General features: G+C 33.2%; 1 long non-coding RNA gene across 5 annotated transcripts; it reads right to left on the reverse strand.

Moving 5' to 3' along the window:
• Nucleotides 1–906: 906 nt before the first annotated feature.
• Nucleotides 907–6042, reverse strand: LOC141633724 (uncharacterized). 5 transcript variants are annotated; one of them, XR_012538497.1, is made up of 8 exons: nucleotides 5822–6042; nucleotides 5340–5734; nucleotides 3581–3769; nucleotides 2892–2945; nucleotides 2309–2458; nucleotides 1896–2206; nucleotides 1583–1638; nucleotides 907–1371 (listed from the first exon to the last, which is right to left on the reverse strand). It is a non-coding gene; the product is annotated as an uncharacterized LOC141633724 (long non-coding RNA). The 5 variants fall into 5 exon arrangements; XR_012538498.1 differs by lacking the exon at nucleotides 1583–1638 and adding an exon at nucleotides 2622–2675 and having other exon boundaries at nucleotides 907–1365; nucleotides 1896–2147; nucleotides 2309–2434; XR_012538500.1 differs by lacking the exon at nucleotides 1583–1638 and adding an exon at nucleotides 2622–2694 and having other exon boundaries at nucleotides 907–1351; nucleotides 1896–2147; nucleotides 2309–2434.
• Between the last annotated feature and the right edge of the window lie 3972 nt (nucleotides 6043–10014).

The following is a 10014-nucleotide window of genomic DNA, read 5'->3' on the forward strand; positions in this document are numbered from 1 at the left end:
TAACCTCGCCTATCGGGGTGTTGATTTCGTGAAAAATTTAGTATTTGCTAATTATATGTAACCATTGTTCTGTTTTGTTACTGCAACAGTGACATTACCTCGATGTTTGAAGGCTCTCGACAATATGCTAAAAGACTGTCTCATACTCTCATGATGATATATTTGAGTTAGATGAGTCCATTAAATTATTAATTAGCCATTTATTTATGTACTTCCTAATTTATTAAGGAATAATTATCCCACTTAATTCTCATATGGGTTAGATGTGAATATGGGAATATGTGAATATTATTATTATTATTATTATTATTATTATTATTATTATTATGATCTGCATTGAACAACGCATAGCTTACATTGTCTTACAATATAAGAAGTCAAAAGTAGTTTAATTGTTCTCGCTCTCCAACTTTTTTTTTTTTGCCTTCATATTGCCTAATGCTCTACTGGTTTGGAGAGTCCCTATTCATAGCACTCGAGGGAGTTACATATGCAGATGCTATGATGAATTTTTAGCCATATGTACTGATATCATACTGTTATTACAGTACTGAGACAAGTAGGTTGGATTTATGTAGTCGTACGCCATTGTCGAAAATAATTAGGTAATCGTTTTCGATTGACCTACTTCACTCTATCAAAACGTCACAAGTACAAAGGGTTGAATGACTCTTAAATTTATTCCATTATGCTTCAAATTAAATCCAAAAAATAGCAAAGTTTTCAGCTCCTTAAAAAGGTCAAGTGTAAAATCCATTCATGTATCAGGATTGCCAGCAATAACAAATATGCGAAAGGTAGTATGCTCCATAGAGGAAAAGCCTGAGCTCAAAGACAGACACATCGGGTCAATGTTCGTGCTAGCCGGAGCCGCGACAATGTCTTTGAACAATGACAGACAGAGCATTCAGAAAACTGGTGAATGAGCCTTGAATTGGAGATGCGGATTCTGGATCGCCCATTAAATTAGGGACTGTTCAGCAATTGAGTTACATCTAAATATCGACCTTTCTTTTCAATTTTCCGAGCTAGTAACATAAGAAATTAGATAATTAATAAATAAAACAGGAATGAACCAGCACTAGCATAGCCTCCATCTCCGAGCTCACACTCCTGCACTCTAGTCGGCACATCCTGTACAGTCCTTCGACCAACGTCGAGCAGCCCAGCGTCAGAGGCAATGTCTCGGGCCACCGCAGCAGCAGCAACATTCGACCCACCTGCAAAATCGTAAATCTCCAACCACCACCATTTGAATACTCCGGTGACCAAAGACGATATCCAACTCGGAAACGCAGCTGGCCTCAAAAGATCTCGATGCTTATGTGACACTGATTTCTTCAGGAGGATCCTGTTTTGAGCACTCTAAATCTTCAACATCAGTGCAGGTCAAATATCAATAAACAATCATTCCATTGTGATGGTGCCAACAAAAAGTCACGCCATTCATCAGTATCAATAAGAATTATTTTAGGAAGCTTATAGACAAGAAAGCACCTATATAGGAAGCTCTGTGATGGTATATATTTACCCTATTTATATGAGTGCCTGTAACCAAAGTACCATGGACATTAATATATACCTTTCTTTATCTTCGTAATCCTTTCACAGGTGTACGTCTTATCATGATTCACACAGCTATAAATAAACCATGTAAGTCGTCTTAAAAAGTGCCAGATACAATAAATACACATGCTATTACTACTGGATACACATGGTATTAATACTAGATACACATATCATTTTGTGTATCTAGTAGTAATACCATATGTATCGGGGCTGCTATTTTGAACACGAAAAAACCTGCACCAATAAACCACACGTGGAGAAAAAGTTTTCTCCCGCAATTCTAATGTGCGCTTCAATGTAAAGGAGATGTGGATAGTGCATCCTACCTAAAAAACTCAGTGCCTGAATTGCTCATATGAATATGCACATATCACAGCAGAACTGTGCCACTGCATCGGATGCATCGGTTGAAGCCTGATTCAGTCCATCGCGAAGTAAGGCCTCATGGCCAAAGTAGATGGAGGCCCATAGTTCAGAGAGGTCGTGAATGGGGCTCCATAATACGCAAAGGAGTTTGAAACTTTGGCATGCTGAAAGGATCCAAATATTTCTGACCAGTCTGGAGGTGCCACACATACCTGTAGGAAAAGCCAGATGGATACGCCCCAATGGCCAAAAAAAGACTCACCTTGAGAACCTTGGGGAAAATGCAGAACAGAAACTCAGAAAGTACTTGAGAAACATAAGTTTCCTCTAAGGACATATGTAAAGAAAGAGCCATTTAAACATCAACACTCACATTTTTAGTAGATTCAATGGAACAAAGGGTAAGATGATTTGTTATCTTCTGATATGCACATTCATCCTTCTCTGTCTACTGCATACAAATGCCATCAAGAAAGAGCACCTTCCCATAGCTGGATGACTGCATAAAATTAATAATAGTTTACTATAAATTTACAAAACAATAAGCAATACAAATAATTGTACAGAAATAAAGACAAAACCCAAAAGCATACATAAATGAACTACACAACCACATCTATTTCTTTTAGCATCCAGAAAGCGATGAATCAGTATAAAATGACGAGATCAGGGGAATTATGTAGTACCTTAGCTGCCATTTTCATCCCTCGGTTCACAAGATCAGGGGAATTATGTAGTACCTTAGATACAAGTAGTTAACTTTTAATTTCGAAGAAATACTTTGTTAATCTGGAGATATTGATTAGAATGTCCTCTGCACAAAAGAATGTTCACAACTAATGTTTTTACTGGTGTGCTCGTTGTGCATATGCAAATATAATGTGAACAAACTTCGTGAATTGACACCAAATTCCACACATAAAAGAAAGATGAACGAAAAAGAAAACCAAACTGACCTGAATTACTGATATTTACCAAGCCCTCAACCTATCTGTCAAATGACTTCTAGCCTGCTCATCAATAAAATTTAGGCAGCATCAGTACCATATAATTTCAAATCACATCAATTTATAAGAAATTGGCCCCCTGAACCAATTTTAAGGTATTCCGGACCCTTAAGTAACCAATCCGAAAAGAATAGCTGAAGCAATTGAGAAAAAGGCTTGCAATGCCTTCTTCTAAAGGTATCATAATGTTACCCACTCCGTCCTAATTAATAGTTACGTATGTTTAAATATTCCGTCACAAAAACAGACAATAGATAACTATTCATTAGGATTTAGGACGTTGGTAGTAGTATTTGTTTTCTTTAGAATGCCACCATCTTTTGCTTCGGAACACATTAGTTGACTCAATAAACAGAAATCATAAATTCTTGTTTAAGACCGTCTTAACTCCCAAGTTAAGATGCCACTCGCAACCAATTTAAATAATGTTAAAATGTAAAAGGCGTTGTGAGAGGTCTTAGCTTAAGACCGTCTTAAGCAAGACTAAACAGAAATTAGCCTGCATTTATTTGCGATTTGAGAAAGAAACTTGAAAAGAGTAATATAAGCATAACATCTGTTTTAGTCTTGAAAATACAAGTAATCCTTGAATCCCTAAATGTTCATTGGTATTTGCACGTGAGGTGGTGCAGGTATACCTTGCTAAAGTAGTAAGGAATACGCTTCTCTAGCGTAGATACATTTTCAAGTACTGGATTTCTCCATTCATTAGCTTCACTAGTTTTCTGCTTATTAGCAAACTTATCGCCTCTTCCGTTCCATTTTCTCGACTGTCAAACATTTGGCTTAGCAATTCTTCCGATATCCCTCCACCTGTGTGCATTATCCTGAAACGACATACTCATAATCAGTCCTATTTAACTCGGAAAACAACCACTTGGTCATAACTTACCGCAGTATGGCCTTACAGCTTCAAAAACCTCCCCATGTTTTTATCATAGCTTATTGTAATTTGGCCTTACCAAAACTCGATGATGGTAGAATGTAGATACTTCCAGATAGACTATGTTCACTACTCACTAGGCCTTTTAAATCAAATAATTATACAAGTATTATCATTCTTATGTGAATTGTGATTCATTACCTGAATTCCAAATTTGCAAGCTGCACAAAGTCTCCTATATTATCCTTTGCTAAGTGAACAGTAATTCCGATGTGACCTCCAGCAGGTGTAAAATTCACAGAGTTTGAAAGAAAATCAGCTAGTATTTGCTTAAGCCTTAGGCTATCCCCATATAGGGTTTCCTTCAAACTCTGATTTCTAGAATCATTAGCTATTTGAATCACAGGTATTGCCCTAAAGTAGTAAGGAATACGCCTCTCTAGCGTAGATACATTTTCAAATTTCCGTAGATACACTTCTTTATATTGCTTGATACACTCATTTAACTTTCTAGATGCATATCTCTTGCAACCTAGATACACTCTTATACCTTTCTAAAAACACATCTATGGCATTCTAGAATGCTAGATACACTCCTTTAGATTTCTAGATACACTCTACCTTGCTAGATACACTTCTTTACCTTGCTAGATACATATCTCAGAATGCTAGATACACTTCTTTAGAATGCTAGATACATATCTCTAGAATGCTAGATACACTTCTTTAGAATGCTAGATACACTTCTTTAGAATGATAGATACACTCATTAGTTTGATTATAGTCTTTGCATCCGAAACTACTACAAACATGTACATTTAATTGTTTAATTAGGAATTCTCAATTTAAACAAAACAAAATTCATCACTTCTTAGATACTAGAACATACGACATGTAAAAATGCTCTACTATTTACGGTCTATATAAGAAATAAATAACGGTAATAATTTCATTTAATTTTTTCAAAATGTCATAGATAAATACTTCAATATACAAGGATAATTGAACGGAAATATAGTACTCCGTCTGCCTATTTCATTTTCATACATTTGTTCGGAATTCGACTCAAATTTATTGAATAAATGTATGACAATGAATTGAGTGGAGGGAGTAACTAAGATTATATTGTATTAACGTAAAAATAAATGAAACATTGGAATATTGAAATCAATAGAGTATGCAAGGTATAAACCTGCAACTGTAGTCATACTGACAGTAACAAAACTACAGAATTCTTCCTGTAAAGTGGCTACTCTAAACTATACATATCAAAGACTCCCCTAGGTTGACAGCATTATGGAGAAGTGTAAACTTTCCTAGTCTAAAACATCTCAAGAATGAATTCTGTGGGCAGATAAAGACAAACTGTGATGGAATAGAGGTAATGATCATCAATGAAGAATCAGGAATTGCAGATCTCAGAACTGTACAAACCAATGTTCTTTTTCCGGAACTACAATCACTAAAGCTAATTCATTTGAATAAGATGATAAATATAATCGACCATCGTTTACCTGTTGATTTTCCCAATTTGCAACATCTAACAGTACTCTCGTGTCCGAGCTTGAGAAAGCAACAACTTGCATCCAGAAGCAACAACTTGCAAGCCAAAATGTTATTTGTTACGTTCTCGTCAACGCATTCATGCGGTATCATAAATTAATACTCCAGATACACAAGTCGATTTGTGTATCTTGTAGTACTAGCTTGTGTATCTGCGGTCATATATTATGCAACCACCACTGACCAACCGTACCCACGACTAACACCTGACCCACCACGCAACGCCGTCCAATAACTTCACCCATGAACCATTAACACCGACCCCTCAACGAGGCTGGTGAAGGAACCGTATCCACGACTAAACCACCGCGTCACCATACTTCGAAATTTCTTCTGTGTGCTAGATCTACAAAAAAGGAAGTAGAATTTCATAAAACTAACTATGCAGGCGATGTAATCGGGAAATTTAGAGTCAAAAAGTGGTCTTCGTCACCATTGTTGGTATATCCATACGAGGTCGCCGGTGAAGGAAGCGATTGAAAAAGAGAGTGGCTCACTGGCGTGGTCAGCGTCGCCGGTCTAGGAGAGAGCCGACTCCGGCGGTCGTCTAGGCTGCTGCGGCCGGTGATGGTGGTGGTGGTAGATTAGGGCGAGGGATGGTAAGCATGGTGTCTGAAACTCTGAATATGTGATTGAAAAAGGACGTGAGAAGGGAAAGTCAAAAATTGTGTTTTATAACTTAGTTCGTACGGTTCGTACTAAACTCAAGTTCGTACGGGATCTCGCCCCTATATATATATATATATATTATTAAAGGAAGCTTTTTTCGAGCGATTATAGAGAACCCAAGTTTTCAAAACTCCCTAAACTATTTTATATTATTAAAGGAAGCTTTTTTCGAGCGATTATAGAGAACCCAAGTTTTCGAAACTACCTAAACTATTTCTTTTATTTAGAGATAATACGTATTTTTATTAGAGATAATAATCAAGCAGTTGTAAATTAATTATATATCGAAGAAGAACAAATTTTATTATATCATGATCATAAGCAATCGTATAGAAATTATAAGGCTAAATTTGAATAACATGGAAATACAAGAGTCTACCAGTTGTCTACCAGCTAGCAACTTCTGAAAGGAACAAGATATTAATTAATTATTAATTGCTGTGGATATTGAATAATCTCCTATAGCAACTCTAGCACCGTAACTTTTCATCAAAACAAAAAACTCTATCATCGTAACTTATATATAGGTTTCAATGTTTCATCGTCATAGCTAGGCCTCCTGACATTTTTCTTTTTCAATTATTCTTTAGTTTCTCTATCATTTTTGTGTTCGAGTTTGTGTAATTGTATTGGTAGACGATCCGTATACGATAATAGATTCATCTTTATGTTAATTATACGTTAATTTGCTACATGCACCTAATATACTTCTATACTATGAAATCCAATTATATACTGTATTTTTTATGATTTTTCAGGATATATAAAGAAAGGATTTGGATTATTGCAACATCAACAAAGACTAGTATTTTTTAATTGTATCAATGTTATTGATGATAAGTCGGCAACTACAGGTATGCATGTATATTGTTTACGAGTTTACCCTAGACCGACTCGCTTGCATTCTCCTTCCCGTATAATGATTATTATTATTATTAAAGCATATGATTTTTTTTCCTACTATTTTTGATATTTATATAGTTTATGTTATCTAGAGTATTATAATATTTACATGAGAAAATTTAAACGTTTTGCAGGTTATCTAATAGTCTTGCAATTAACGTTAGTACTCTTGTCCTTTTAAGGTAAATTTTAAAAGTAATCATCTAACAACCTCTTTTTAATAAAATACTACTCCTTAATATATTTGGTGTATATGAAATGAAGGTAAATAAGAGGCTAATGAGAACTTGCGATATCGGATCCAATAAGCTAAAAGAAGGGTTGTGATGAGAAGAATAAGAACAGCGAAGAATGAAATTATAGCAAAAAAAAAAGTATACGTATCAAAATAAATATTCCAGGTGGTTGAGTAGGACTCATAAATTATCTTAATTGTAATGCAGATTAATTGAATTTTAGATTCCAGGTGGTTAATTGAATTTTATATTCCTTTATTTTTCCTTTTGAAAACCTTTATTATTTAAATGTATGAGATATTGAGTATTAACGTTTATGTTTAGGTCAACTACATTGGGTCTAATTATATGTAGTTACTCATGTTCAGTAATTGGAATTGGGATTGTTTCTTATGGGTCTTATGGAGTTATGGAATAGTATTTATTCTAAGTTATTCGCTGGACAAATTATATAAGTAGAAAACTTCTTTTGAGTGATTATAGGGAATTGCCTTTTTCAGAGTAGGTCTTCTAAGAGACGGTTTTTTAATAAGTTTATTGAGAAACTATTTTACAATTTTAAGAAAAAGTGGTATTAAAGGTTGTAAAATTTTGTTTGGTAGGTGTTTGGGTTATGTTTGAATAGAGATTTGTAAATTCAAATAATAAAATTAATTAATCAAAGACGGAGAAAAATGCACGTAAGCAGTAAGCAATTGACTTGTGATCATTTCATAAAAATTCTTGGTTTTAGATTAGTTACCGCCTTTTGCATAGCTACTAAAATTCGATTTTCAATTGAGGTCAAATAGAAGAATCCGATTTTTATTAACTATTGGAAAAACAAATACTTAAATAAGAGTTCAACTTTTATGAGAGAACCAAATGTTTGGAACGATTTTTATGGCACAAAATTATTAACAAAAATCACCTACCATTATGGTGAACGAAAATTTTGAGGTCTTCTTTCGATATTGCTACCAAAATTGGGATTCGAGTAATATTAAAAAGCGAAGTTATGTCACAAATCCAAAATGAAAGAATGCATTCAAATATATAGAATTTATTATGTAAATAGGTGCGAAATTACTATGTCACGATCAACAACAAAAAGGTCAAGAAATGCAAATAAAAGGGTACGGAATGAAGACTGATATCTCAATAACTTATTGAAAGACCGTCTCTCATAAGTTTTAGTTTTAACTTAATGATTAAATATAGGAATTTTAATTTAAATTCGATTATATATGTACTAAGATAGTAGTAGATGAAAAAAAACATGTTAAAACCAATGTTTTAGTTACGAGCAAGAGTATTATTTACAAGTCCATCACAAGCGCAATCTAAGCTATAACAACGTAATGTAAAATGTAATATGTTTTCCAGATTATAATATGAAAAAATATATACGGAGACGCGGAGTAGTTTAGACTTGAAAGAATAAAGTATAGTGGCCTAAAATATTCCACATATATACACCAATTAAAAATAAGGGATAAAATATAGTAGTAATAGAATATTAGAAGAGACCCTTTCATACAGGGATTTATATATTTTACATAGGAATAAGCATGCATGTCGCTTACATCTTTTTTCTCATGCAATGCATTATCCCTTCTTATCACGGGATAACACTCTATCTGATCCCTAACATAATACTCCGTAGTTTAAATTGTAATAACATGTTTTAGTTACTACTCCGTTCATGTTAATAGTTTACACTTATAAGCAAGTCTTTTCATTCTTACAAAAGCAACAAACACCAGGCCCGTGCATCGCACGGCATTAAATCTAGTGTGTGTGTGTATATATATATATATATATATATATATATATATATATATATATATATATATATATATATATATATATATATATATAGATTTGGGATCCAGTGAGAACCACTTACATAGTGAGAACCTTGAGAACTCCGCCTTAATGATTTTTCTTCTAAAAAATAACGACATATTTGGATTCACCATAGAATTTTATGTCTAGATAACATATTTCTTGGTCCAAAATGGATAAGTTATTGACTGGAATCGAGTTGAGAAATATTTTATTAATTTTGATGCACCTAGTACTCATTTTTCATGTATCTAACAATTTTCACGCAACTAGAACTCGTTTTCGTGCACATAGAACCTGATATTTTCATGCACCTAATAATCATTTTCATGCATGTAATAATTTTCATGCACCTAGTATTGGTTTTCATGCATCTATAGGCATTTTAGTATACCTAATTGTATTTTTGTACATTAAGTTTATATTTTGTTAATAAAATCAAAAAAATTTATTTAGCTATACTAAAAATGTGTTTGAATAAACTAAACTTAGGTAAATGATCCATCAAAACTTTCGGAGTAAGATTTGATGATGATTTAGTAAGGGTTCTCACGGTTCTCATTATGTTAGTGGTTCTCACCGGATCCTTACCCTATATATATATATATATATATATATAGAAGTGAGTTCAAATGAGTCCACCTAAAATGGTGAGTCCACTAAGTCCTAATCCTAGCCATTGATCTTCTAATATTGAAGGTTGAGATTATTTTAAAATTTTAAGATGAAAACTTTAATGTTTTATAAATGAAACTTTAATTTATGAGTGTAACTTTAATTCTTTACAATTATAACTTTAATATTTAAAGTCATTATATAAATAAAAATTTAAATTTATGTTATAAAATTTTATTTTAATGATTTATAAATGTAATTTTACTGTTTTACGAGTGAAATTTTAATTCTAAAAATTAATACTTTAATTTTTTTAGCCGATTTCTAATATAAAAATTTGAATTTTTTTTTAATTTTACTGATTTATAAATGTAAC

This window comes from Silene latifolia, chromosome Y (genome assembly GCF_048544455.1).
Source record: "Silene latifolia isolate original U9 population chromosome Y, ASM4854445v1, whole genome shotgun sequence".
Lineage (NCBI taxonomy): Eukaryota > Viridiplantae > Streptophyta > Magnoliopsida > Caryophyllales > Caryophyllaceae > Silene > Silene latifolia.